The sequence below is a fragment of the Macaca fascicularis genome, chromosome 4, assembly GCF_037993035.2.
Source record: "Macaca fascicularis isolate 582-1 chromosome 4, T2T-MFA8v1.1".
Taxonomy (NCBI): domain Eukaryota; kingdom Metazoa; phylum Chordata; class Mammalia; order Primates; family Cercopithecidae; genus Macaca; species Macaca fascicularis.
This window is the reverse complement of record NC_088378.1, coordinates 100,819,103-100,831,631: the sequence shown is the minus strand read 5'-3', so window position 1 is coordinate 100,831,631 and position 12,529 is coordinate 100,819,103. Positions and strand designations below refer to the sequence as shown.

The 12,529-nt window shown below is 38.0% G+C and overlaps 1 long non-coding RNA gene and 1 pseudogene across 1 annotated transcript in view; both read left to right on the top strand.

Moving 5' to 3' along the window:
* Window positions 1-12,529, top strand: part of LOC102128930 (uncharacterized) — a 567,074-nt gene that overhangs the window by 190,969 nt on the left and 363,576 nt on the right. The window lies entirely within an intron of this gene.
* Window positions 9,676-10,086, top strand: LOC102129192 (protein FAM136A pseudogene; annotated as a pseudogene).

Below are 12,529 nucleotides of genomic sequence, written 5' to 3'. Positions count from 1 at the left end.
ACTTTGATCTTCCATCCATGATTGCAATCTTCTGTTAAGTATGTTCTCTATACCCTCTGTCTTCTTATATTAGTTCTTCACACTATAGTCAGAGTGTGTTATAATAATTAGTCTGAGAATTCCTTTGGACTTTCCATGTAGACAAATTGTATCTACACATACACAAACAATCTGTGAATAACTGACAGGTTTTTAATTAGTTAATATTTTAACACAATTAGTTAATATTTTAAATATTTTAAAACTCAAATCTGATCATATTAAGCCTGCCCCTTAAAGCCAGCTGTGACTTCCCATTACTCTGAAATTTGTTTTCTTAGTTAATTTTCTATTGCTTGTAACAGTATTTGAAACTGGGTAATTTATAAAAAATGAAATTTATTTCTTACAGTTCTGGAATCTGGGAAGTCCAGGGTTGAGAAGGTTTATTTGGCAAGAGCTTTCTTGTTGATGGGGATCCTCTGCAGAACACTGTGAGGTGGAGCTGGATGTGCTAGCTCAGATCCTTCTTTCTCTTCTCATAAAGCCACCAATCCTATTTCCATGATACATTTTAAATGAGTTTAGAGGGGACAAATATTCAAATCATAGCATTCTGTCCCTGCCCCACCCCCAAACCCATGCCCTGCTCACATGCCACTCAGAATTATTGCAGTGAGGGCTCTCTGCAGTGGCTTTTCCCTGAAACAAGTCTCTGCCTGGGTCCACTAGGAATTCAACAACATCCTTTGAAATCTGGGTGGAGGCTGCCAAACCTTCACAGCTCCTTCTTTCTGCAAGCTTGCTGAATTAGCACCACATTGATGTTACCAGGTTTACAACGTATGCCTTCTAAAGCTGGGGAATAAGGCATACATGGGACTTATTCAGCCACAGCTGGGGTAGCTGTGAAGCACTGCACTGTGGTACAGGGATCAGAATCCCAAGGTGGCCATGGGCAGTGATCTCATGGAGAGCATGATGTCCAGTCTCTGGAAATTATTTTGCTCTCCTAGACTTCTTGGCCTGTGACGAAAGGGGCAACTTCAAAGTTTTCTGAAATGTCTTTGAGGTATTTCTCCCACTGTCTTGAGGTATAGCACCTAGCTCCCTTCTATTCATGCTAATCTCTTTGGCAAAAGGTTACTGGGCTTGGTTTCTTCTCCTGAACACACTTCTCAATACTTTAAGTGCCAGGCTGAGAGTTTTCCAAAGAATTCACTCTTTTTCCTTTTTGATTATAAATTCTGTCCTTAAGTTATTCTTTTGCTCCCAAATCTCAGCATAAGTGGTGAAAAGTAACCAGGAAGCTTCTTCTATATTTTCCTTAGAAATTTCTTCTGCCAGATACCCTAGTTTATCATTCTCAAGTTTGGCTTTCTACAAAACCCTCAGGCATGGAAACAATTCAGGCAAGTTCTTTGACAGTTTATAACAAGGATGACTTTTACCCCAGGTTCCAATATGTTGTTCCTCAGTTCCATCAAAGACCTAATCAGAATGTCCTCTACTGTCCATATTTCTATCAGAATTCTGGTCATGATCACTTAACCAAGCTTAAGGTATTCTGGACTTTCACTAATCTTCTTGTCTTCTATGTTCTCACTAGAATCTGTTTTTTTTCTAGCCTGATCCTTTAAATTCTTCTAGCCTCTGTCCATTGCCCATTTCCAAAGCTGCTTCCACATTTTCAGATATTCATTCTTGGGAACATCACACTTCTGATACTAACCTTCTGTCTTTAGTTTTTTTTTTAATTGTTTCTTATAACAGAATACTTGCAACTGAATAGTTTATAAGAAGTGAAATTTATTTCTTGCAGTTCTGAAGGCTGGGAAGTCCAAGGTTGAGGGGGTACATCTAATAAGAGCCTTCTTGCTGTGGGAGACCTGCTGTAGAGTCCCAAAGTAGCATAGGGCATCACATGGTGAGGAGGTGAGTGTGCTATCTCGGGTCTCTCTTACACTTTTTATAAAGCTACCAGTCCCACTCCTATGATAAATTTCAACATGAGTTTTGGAGGACACATATTAAAATCATAGCGCTTTCCTATGAGATCATGAAAGGTCTGAAATCAGCCTGCCTCTCCAGCCTCATCTTGTATCCCTTCCCTCTTGATTTTCAAGCTCTATTAACTACACTGTCTCTGTTCATAGAGATGTATATTCAAGTATCCTTTGTCTGGAATGCTTTCATTTTATAATTCAGCTAATTAGCTCCTTCTGATATATCGTATGGTTAATTGATATTTTGTTTTGACAGATTTCAATTTGAGATGTTGTGCTCACTTGATGTAACTACTTTTTAACATATGTTCCTTTAAATAAAGAATAACACAAGAGTCCCACTATTGAAACTTATATTTAGTATTGTACTGGAGATTCTAGGGAAAATTTTTCTATAAGGATTAAAAACTCCAAACTCATGTTGAAATTTATCATAGGAGTGGGACTGGTGGCTTTATAAAAAGAGGAATAGAGACCTGAGCTAGCACACTCAGCCCCCTCACCAATGTGATGCCCTAGGGCTACCATGGGACTCTGTAGAGAGTTCTTACCAGAAAGAAGGCTCTTACCAGATTCAGCCTCTTCACCTTGGCCTTTCCAGCTTCCAGAACTAAAAAATACAACAACAACAACAAAAACCTAAATTATTTACAGTTGATATGTGTGTTTGTCTATATGGAAAACCCAAGAGAATTATCAGACTAATTATTGCAATTAATTAGAAAGTTTAGCAAGGTTCAGAGAAATAAAATCAACACATAAGAGCTAATTGCATTTTATATGCAGTTAGATGATTCAATTTTTAAAAGACCATTTTTATGATAACCAAAAAACTACTTGTTAGTAAGAATACTTAAGAATTTTGTTCATCAAAAGATATCAATAACACAGATAAGTAAAGCAAATTTTTAAAGAAAGAACATTGGAGAAAAGCCTTAGAAACCTCAAGGCTCAAGTCTCAAGTACACAACTAACAAACAGGCTGTTTACTTACAAAAATGTCTGAGTCTGTATTTCCTTCTCTGAAAAATAGGATTTTAAATAGACAATCTTGCAGTCTTCCAGCTGAAGTTCTTGGTTGTTGTGAGATAGTCACTCTTTGCAAACTTGTCTGTATTGATTTTTGAAAGGCAGACTAAGGTTCATCTTTAGAAGGATACATTGTATTCTGATTATTCTCTATGAATATAATGAATTTGAAGACTTCCAAGTAGTTTATCATATTAGCATATATGGACCTGTCTTATTTACTTATATTTTACTCAATATTTTTCACACTGGACCATAAGTCATTCACTATAACTTGCTATTTTCTGATTCTGATTTTTCCTGCAGCTTAAGAGGAAATTTAAATACATGCATTTATTCTTACCTTGGATTTATAGTGATGCTAAATAGACGTAGTTTGAGAGGGATGAATTTAAGAATGTGGCTAAGGAGTGTAGTGGGAGGTTTATTTCTGATGCTAGAGGTGTTGTGGGAGGGGTTACCTATGATTATAAAAGAAATAAAATATACAAAGCCCAAAGAGATAATTATCACATTGAAGGATTTCTGTTTTACCAGCAAATTACTTTCTATAACTGTCTCCATGTCATAAAGCTTTGTTTATGTGTCACATCTGAAGACAAAGTCTGTATCATGAAGTGGTTTAACATGCTGTTTGGTCTTTGTGAAGCAAATTTGGAGTTTAGCTACAAAATTATTGGAGGACACTGTAATTTAGAGTAACAAAAGCATTTTATCCTGTGATTTCAGGAAACCAAGAAATTATTTTGCATACCACACTGCCACACTGAATACAAAATTTAAGTTAGCTGTATGTTTATGAAATATAATACATATGATAAAGCATATCCTCCCTTATTCATCTTTAAAATCTGTTAAAGTATATAGAATAAACATTGACAAGTAATGGTAAGTTGGAAATATAATTTCGGTTTGCAGACAGTAAGTAAATATTTGAATAATTTTGATAAAACGGACCACCATTTTATAGGTGCTTCTGTCAAATTACTAAGTCAAAATATTATGGAATTCTTTCAGTTATTAAAACTGCATTTGAATTTCTTTAGATAAAAAAAGCAAGGTTGCAGACAGGCTACATATCAGTTAAATTGTGAGCATTCTGTTCTAATTTTCCCCATAAATCAGAAATATTAAGTGTCATGCTAACATCTGTGGCCTGAATATAAAGTTGGCAAAAATCAACCCTAATGGCTTTTCTCGCTGTAAAATAATGTCTAGTTTTAATCTGCAGTTTTTTCAAGTCTGAAGTGTCAAAGTAATATGTCTCATGTTTCTAACCAATTTGTGTTTTCACAATGAATATAGTTTCACTAGAATCTAAGTTCTTTTTTTAAAAGTTGGTTTATGATGACATTTTGTTCTCACGTGGTCTCAAATATTCTTTTAGTTAAATAATCAGAACCATGAGGGTACTAGTAATCATCTAATACAACATTTAATTTTTTGACATGTAGAGAGAGAGCCCTTTTTATCCCATAGGATTTAACTCAGTAGAAAATGAAAACAAATTCTCCACAAATGGGTTCAAAGATGTAGGTGGCTGTTGTATTTATTCAGGGATGTTTTCTGATAGTAGTGGGATACAATGTGTGTGGTTTATCACATACTTGTGTATGTATATAACAAGATTCTCACTAGACTGTGGTTAGACTTCTCTACATTGAAGGAGATTGTATTCACAAGGTCATAGTTTCTCTTCTCTGTGTATAGCCAAAGCTACATTCTGAGACATCTCTGATTTCTGATCCCCAGAATAGCTTATCCTTTGCTTTTTACTTTCCCATAGGGAGTGGATGTCCTTTGACTCAGCTAATCACAGTGGTCCTATTTCTTCCAACTGTCCTGTTTGTGGTTACATCCCTTTGGTTTTTCATCTCAAATTACTGTGAGATTTAACTGTCAAGTCTCTGTCACATATATAGAATACAGCTCAGCTGAGTGGCAGCAGGCTTTGTTTTGGAACTGGCAACACTTTAGGAGTCTGGTTGTGTTCCTTGAGTAAATTTTTGTCTTGCTATTTGTTATTGGTGTGGTTTCTAGGTGACTCTAATGAAAACATCCAGGAAATTGCATGCGATATTCCTGACAGTTCCAAGTGTAACAGCTGCTTATTAGGATAGACATCTGACTTTATCTGGTGCTAATGATTTTGTTGTGGTTTAGTATTCCACCGACTGGATTGTGTTAGGTGGTATTCATAACAGATACACAACTTAGTCTCTGCCTTCTGGGAGCTGATGATCTCTAATTCACAGAGCTTAAGAGGGCGCAAAGCCATCCACAGTGTGTCTGGAAAGCCAGTGAACTTTTCCTTAGCACTCTCAGCTTTTGAATTAATTTCCCTTTTTTCTTCTTGGTGGCCTACATCCTAATCTCACTCTTTTTATTCATATTCAAAAGAATAATTTACCTCAAGCAACATAAAGAACTATCTCTACTGAAGTTACATGAATTTTAACACTGAATTAATCTAAAAAATAGACATGTTATAATATTTGAGTTTAAAATGTTAGTGACAGAGGAGTAATTTTGCACAATAGAGTCTTCTCTTCATTACTTACTATTGGCCCATGTGACCATGAATCTAAGTATGATCCTTAATAAGCAGATTCACATTATGTTAATGTGTGTATGTCCTTCTCAATAACTCCTGACAGAACAAGTCATTTCATCAAGAGTTGGGGAGGTTATCAGCTGATCCATCTGTGGATTAGTAATCATGCTCAGCTGAATGATTAGACTGTTATAAAGAGAAGTTATCACAGCACCTGACTTTGAGTCAAGGCATGCATTTGGTTATGAGTATATTTTGGGTGTACATGGCATATAGAATTCAGGAAAGAATATATGGGATTTTAAATTTATTTCAGTATGTAAAATGCCATATTGTATTAGTTATCTGCTGCTATATAAAAAGTTACCCTTAAACTTAGTGACTTAAAATAACAAGCATTTATGAAATCACAATTTCTGTGAGTCAGGGATTGGAGAGAGGTTAGCTGAGGTTCTGGTGTAGTTTCTCAGTAGTCTGCAGTCAAGTTATTGGCTGAGGCTATAGTTATCTGAAAGTTTGACAGGGGCTATAAGACTCACTTCTAAGATGTTTCACTCACATGGTTCTTTACAAGAGTCCTCAGTTCATTGTCACATGGGCCTCTTTATAGGGTGGTTGAGTGTCCTGAAAGCATGGCAACTGACTTTTTTCAAAGCAAGGGGTCTAAGAGAAAGAGCAAGAACCCTCAATGACTTTTATGCCTCATCATATTCCATCAGTTCTGCCACAATCTATTGGTTTGAAGTTTATTGTTATAAATCCAGCCCACATTTCAGAAGAGGGGAATTAAACTCCACTTCTTGAAGTGAGGAGTATAATATAAAGGAGTTTGCAGATATATTTTAAAACTACCATATGCATTGAAAGGACAGAGAAATAATGCTCAGGAAACTATCCAACATAATTGAGCCACTAAGGATCCAGGTTTGTTTTGAAAGTTTTCTTTTCTGTTTCTCCTATTAGCAGGAAAATATCTTACCTTGACTTCTGAAGCTATTGATATATATCTAATTGCTATAGGTATATTCCTAATAAAGTCTAAACTAATTACTAGGGAAAGTGAACCCACAAAATTATGTTTATTTTTCCTTAATTCTAGAGTATTAATGTTAAATATGACCCTCCTGTCCCAGAATGTCAGCAGAGGCTTCGAAGCTGGGAACATTATATTTTAAGTGCTCTCTTGTTCTGAAGACCAGAGACATTTCCAAAGGACTTGCTAAAGAGTGGACATAAAAATGATCTTATGATCTTTAGCCAATGTGACATGAGATAATAAATTTGGAGAAGTAGGAGGAAGATGCTTTGAAAAGGATTGTTGGCTTACTCAAGAGGAAGCTGTTTTCTCCTAACTCAGCTAAGTGGTGGAGGATGTCTTCTTATAATGAAGGGAGACTGCCGTATTGTCCCTGGTGGTTGTTGGCTGAGCTGTGGAAGTGAGCTTGGGTGATGCTGATCTGTTTACCCTGGCTTCAATGTGCACAAGGAATGTGTTTAAGTTTTACCTAGAAGAGGCTCAATTATGAAAAGCTACCTGGAGTAACTGCTAAAGAACAAGTAAGGAGAGAAAGCTGCAGTGGTAGCAAATAAATCCATTAGTAGGAGGGACAGGTACAGTTACTGGAGCAAGAGAAGGCACTGTGGAAGGAAGCAAAATAGAGCCCTTTAGAGAGGATGTCCAGTGAGGCAAGTTGACCCAGCAAAGGAAGGTTCTGTGGGGTGCCATTAGAAATGGGGATTGTGGATAAGCCACTTGAAGGCATCCAGAAAAAATGTTGCTCACTGTTAAATGATGTAATGTTGAACACTCCTACGGGAAAGCGTCTCCAGAGAACCCACCAAAACATCCCTTGTGTGAGAGAGCCCATGTTTGGACATCTTCCGTGACAGAGGATTTCCAACAACCAGGAGAAAATACAAATGCTGCCACTAATTTTAAACAGATGTTTCCAATTTAACATGCATCCCTCTTCCCAACCCACATCTAGGGGGAGCTAGAGGCAGTGTAGTGAGTCAGGAATGAAGTTGGAAGAGAAAGGTGGAAACATAGTAAAATATCATGATATGCTCTTGCTTCCAATTACTATGAAACTGAGAGTCAGTTCTGAGTGAGACTGGGAAGTGGAAGCTTAAAATTGAGTGAGAACTGAATGCTTTGATGTGTATTAAACTGGAAAGAAGATGGAAAAGGAGACTGTTCCAATGCCTGAAAGTAATCAGAAAGCTATGGAATCTAAGATATGGCCAAGGGGTAGGGGAAGGAAAATACAACAAAAGAGGTTTGAGGACAGATATGTATAACATTTTTAAAATATCCTACTTATATTTTTCGGTTCATTCAATAAATTGGTTGCAAAAGAGCTTGTTGGACACAATGTTTTTGAGTTAATGTCCTGTGGCATATTGGATCTCTTCACATATGTTCATCAAGTAAGAGAAGTTTATCTCTATTCTCACCTGTCCTGTAAATGCTGTGGAGTGAAGTGATGAACTGAGAGACTCATGTAAAAGAGTACTGAGGATAAGCTGGCACTGAGCAAGAGGGGAGAGGACTAATAACTATATTGTCAAGTACTGGCAATGAGAGACTGCATGTACACTGGAGTGTACAAAATATTGCCTTCCTGGTCAGAGAAATGAGCAGATCTGAGTAGACAATTTTTTTTTTTTTTTTGAGATGGAGTCTCTCTCTGTCACCCAGGCTTGAATCCAGTGGCATGATCTTGGCTTACTGCAACCTCCGCCTCCCGGGTTCAAGTAATCTCCTGCCTCAGCCTCCCTAGTAGCTGGGATTACAGGCGCCTGCCACCACACCTGGCTAATTTTTGTATTTTTAGTAGAGACAGGGTTTCACTATGTTGGCCAGGCTGGTCTCGATCTCCTGACCTCATGAATCGCCCGCCTTGGCCTCCCAAAGTGCTGGGATTACAGGCATGAGCCACCTTGCCTGGCCTGAGTAGATACTTTTGTTTTTGTTTTTTTGTTTTTGAGATGGTGTCTGGGTTCTGTCGCCCAGGCTGGAGTAGTGCAGTGGCCTGATTTCAGCTCACTGCAAGCTCTGCTACCCCGGTTCATGCCATTCTCCTGCCTCAGCCTCCTGAGTAACTGGGACTACAGGTGCCTGCCACCACGCCCAGCTAATTTTTTGTATTTTTACTAGAGACAGGGTTTCACTGTGTTAGCCAGGATGGTCTCAATCTCCTGACCTCATGATCCGCCTACCTCAGCCTCCCAAATTGCTGGGATTACAGGCATGAGCCACCGCTCCTGGCCCTGAGTAGATATTTTAACAGGCAGTGACAAGTGAACAGGTAACACTGAATGCTTTTCTAGACACCATAAGAAATAATTGCACTGTGGCTATTTGTTATTTATTTGGGAATTATGTGGAATCTTTTAATCTCTTCACTTGAACTACTGCAAATTTATGATATTTGGAAGTGCACCTGGAACTACTTTTTTTTTCTTTTTCTTTTCTTTTTTTTTTTTCTTTTTCTTTCTTTCTTTTTTTTTGAGATGGAGTCTTCCTTTGTTGCCCAGGCTGGAGTACAGTGGCATGATCTTGGCTCACTGTAACCTCCACCTCCTGGGTTCAAGGAATTCTATCTTAGTCTCCCAAGTAGGTGGGATTATAGGCATGTGCCACCATGTCCAGCTAATTTTTGTATTTTTAGTAGAGACAGGGTTTCCCCATGTTGGCCAGGCTGGTCTCAAACTCCTGATCTCAGGTGATCTACCTGCCTCAGCCTCCCAAAGTGCTGGGATTGCAGGCATGAGCCACCGTGCCTGGTGCGAACCACTTTTGTACATAACAAAAGGGCTGAAGTTGAAGGATGTCCACAGGGAAAATATAGTGTAAAAATAATAATGATAATGATATATACAATAGTTCAGGATTGTTCTAAATGTTTTACATACATTAACTCATTTGTTTGGATACATTTGCCTTGCCCTATCATTGGGCAATGATTTTCACAAATTTTTAATATATCTGACTTTAAACATTTTTATATTTGTAATCTGCCATAGACATCCTATTTAAATTTAGCTTGTTAAGATTGCCTTATTGGTGGGCATGGGCGCGGCCTGGGGCAGCACAGGATCATCATGGCGGAGTTGCAGCAGCTGCGGGTGCAGGAGACAGTGGACTCCATGGTAAAGAGCCTGGAGAGAGAAAACATCCAGAAGATGCAGAGTCTCATGTTCCCATGCAGCACCAGCTGTTGTGAGGACAGCCAGGCATCCATGCAGCAGGTGCACCAGTGCATCCAGCGCAGTCATGTGCCTCTGGCTCAAGTCTAGGCCTTGGTCACCAGTAAGTTTGAGAAGTTCCAGGACTGCCAGGCCTGGTGCACCATACATTGCAACGACAAAACCAAAGATTAAATAGATGCCGGGAGTAAGGAGCTTCAGGTGAAACGGCAGCTGGACTGTCGTGTGACTGAGTGTATAGATGACCACGTGCACCTCATCCCAACCGTGACCAAGAAGAAGGAGGCTCTCTTATCCATTGGGTAATAAAAGTCCTTGCCAGTGGCTATCAGGAATGAGGGCAAAAATATATTTTTTAATAAGGAATTGGGAATTTTAGTCTTTTAAGCAAAGTTTATGAAGAAATTAAGGATGGCAACAAGTGTAAGGCATATGTCGCTTGCCTCTGGACACTGGTTCTTTCATGTTTCAGCCCTAAAAAGTGAAATGGGAAAAAGTGATGCTAAATTGCATCAGAGACGTTACAGAAAGTTTTAGAGCTTATGTTCCTGTGGCTAGTGCTTGTCCTGGCAGTAAGGATCTCACCTGTAACAAGCCAGAGCCCTCCAAGCTACCAGACTCTTCTTAATACCAACAGGCTGGCAGGTTAGACTTGCTGGAGTTTGAGGAGAGATGTTTTCTCTTTGTTGCCAAATATCCTGTTTACCAGAAGTGTCATCACACCATTTTCTATAGGCTGTGAAACAAAATCCATGAGGTCAATAACTTAGAAGGGAGAAAAAAATTTCTGGGTCTTTGTTTTCTTGATTTTGTGTAATTGATACAAGGGTATACAAGTTGATGCAAGTTGATTTTAAAATGTGGAATTGGGAGGGAGAGTAGTTTGGATAAGAACTTTGAAGATCCTTGTGGATCCCCATTTCTGGTCAAGATGTAGATGTACATTTCTCAAAATTATTACATGCTGCATCTTTCAACCTGGATACCGTGCAAAAACATGAGAGGCGACGACACACTAATTATGAGAAGCAGAGCTTCCCTCTTACTGGCTGATGGGCCTTGAGGATGTGTGTAGCAAAATGACAGGACAATGTTGCAGTAACACTTTCCCCTTGAAGAAGAAAGGGGTTTTGATTGTGATATATATTAGTATCTAGTAATGAATAGTAAAAGAGGAGCAATTGGCTACTTGCTTATAAGAGAGTTATGAAGTACTGGATTTGGAAAAACCTGGTTTTTATAAAACAGAGTGAAATGGAAGCCTAAACCTAGCATTATTTCCTTAGCTCCCTGAATTAACAGAGCCCAATTGAGACCCCTGGCAACAGGAAGTTCAAGGGAGAAAAAGTGAACAATTTGGGCTAGGATGAGCTGACTCTCTTAGAGCAAAGGAGAGGCAGCCCCCATTATCAAATACCATTTTTGCCCGGGGCTTTCGCAGCTTGCATTGTTCCTGCCCTGGCATGGCTCCTTATTATTTTGATACCAACCTCATTGTATTTTCACCAGCTTATTACTTGAAATGATAATACAGCCTGTCCATTTGCTGTTTTCAGGCTGTGATATATTTTCTTAGTGGTTTGGTTTTAAAAATAAATAAGGTTTAATTCCCCCCTCCTTGCCACAAAAAAGATTGCCTTATTCATTACTAAATAATTATATATCACTTTTTAGAAGTGTGTGATGTTTTCTAGCTATATTTTTGACAAACCAGGCTTTTAGAATTGGCATTTATGATCATTCTTGCAGTACAAACTAAAACTAAAATCCGTTACTGTTCAGGTTTATAAAACAAGTGCTGTTCATCAGGGAAAAGATAGAATACTTATTTTCTTTTTCTTTCTTCTAAGAAGAGTTTTGTATAAATAATTTCTTTTAAACATTTGTGATACTTTTCACCCAGAAGAGGTGTTGTTTCAATTGGGAGTTGTGACTAATTTGTTTCAATTAAAAATACTTTAATATCAATATCAAATGCCTCTTAGATGATATGATCTTGTTACCATATGTGGTAGTTTGCTCTACATACTAGCTATTTAAAACAGATGTAAGTAAAACAAGATTTGTTTGAGAGGACTAGGGTTTCTCCAGAGTAAAGAATACAGAGACCAAATGGAAACATACTTGCTTCACTGCACATGGTTTCTATACTTGGCTGTGCTGGCTTACCATTTTATGGTTACCAGATTTACATCCTTTGAAATTATGGACATTGGATCAAATCCTCATGTTGGAAAACACTCTAAGGTAACATTAAATGAGCATGTGATTTGAATAACCTACAATTTTCACACAGGTTTTGATGACCAAAGTCAAAATATTTCCCATAAAATATTGTAAATTTGCTAAAATATATACAAAGCTCCTACAGTGTAATAACACGAAGAAACTTTGTTTACTGAAAAAATCTGTTTTTTTGGATTTTATTTTAAACATTTTTTTAAGTTTGTATTTTTGTCTTATTTAAGCTTATTTTCTTTCTTTCTTTTCATAATTTCTTCTAAAAAAATGAGATACATATGCAGAGCGTGCAGGCTTGTTACATAGGTTTATGTGTGCCATGGTGGTTTGCTGCACCTACTGGCCCATCCTCTAAGTTCCCTCCTCTCACCTCCCACCCCCCAACAGGCCTTGGTGTGTGTTGTTCCCTTCCCTATGTCCATGTTTTCTCATTGTTCAACTTCCACTTATGAGTGAGAAAATGAGGTATTTGGTTTTCGGTTCCTCTGTTAGTTTGCTAAGGGTGATG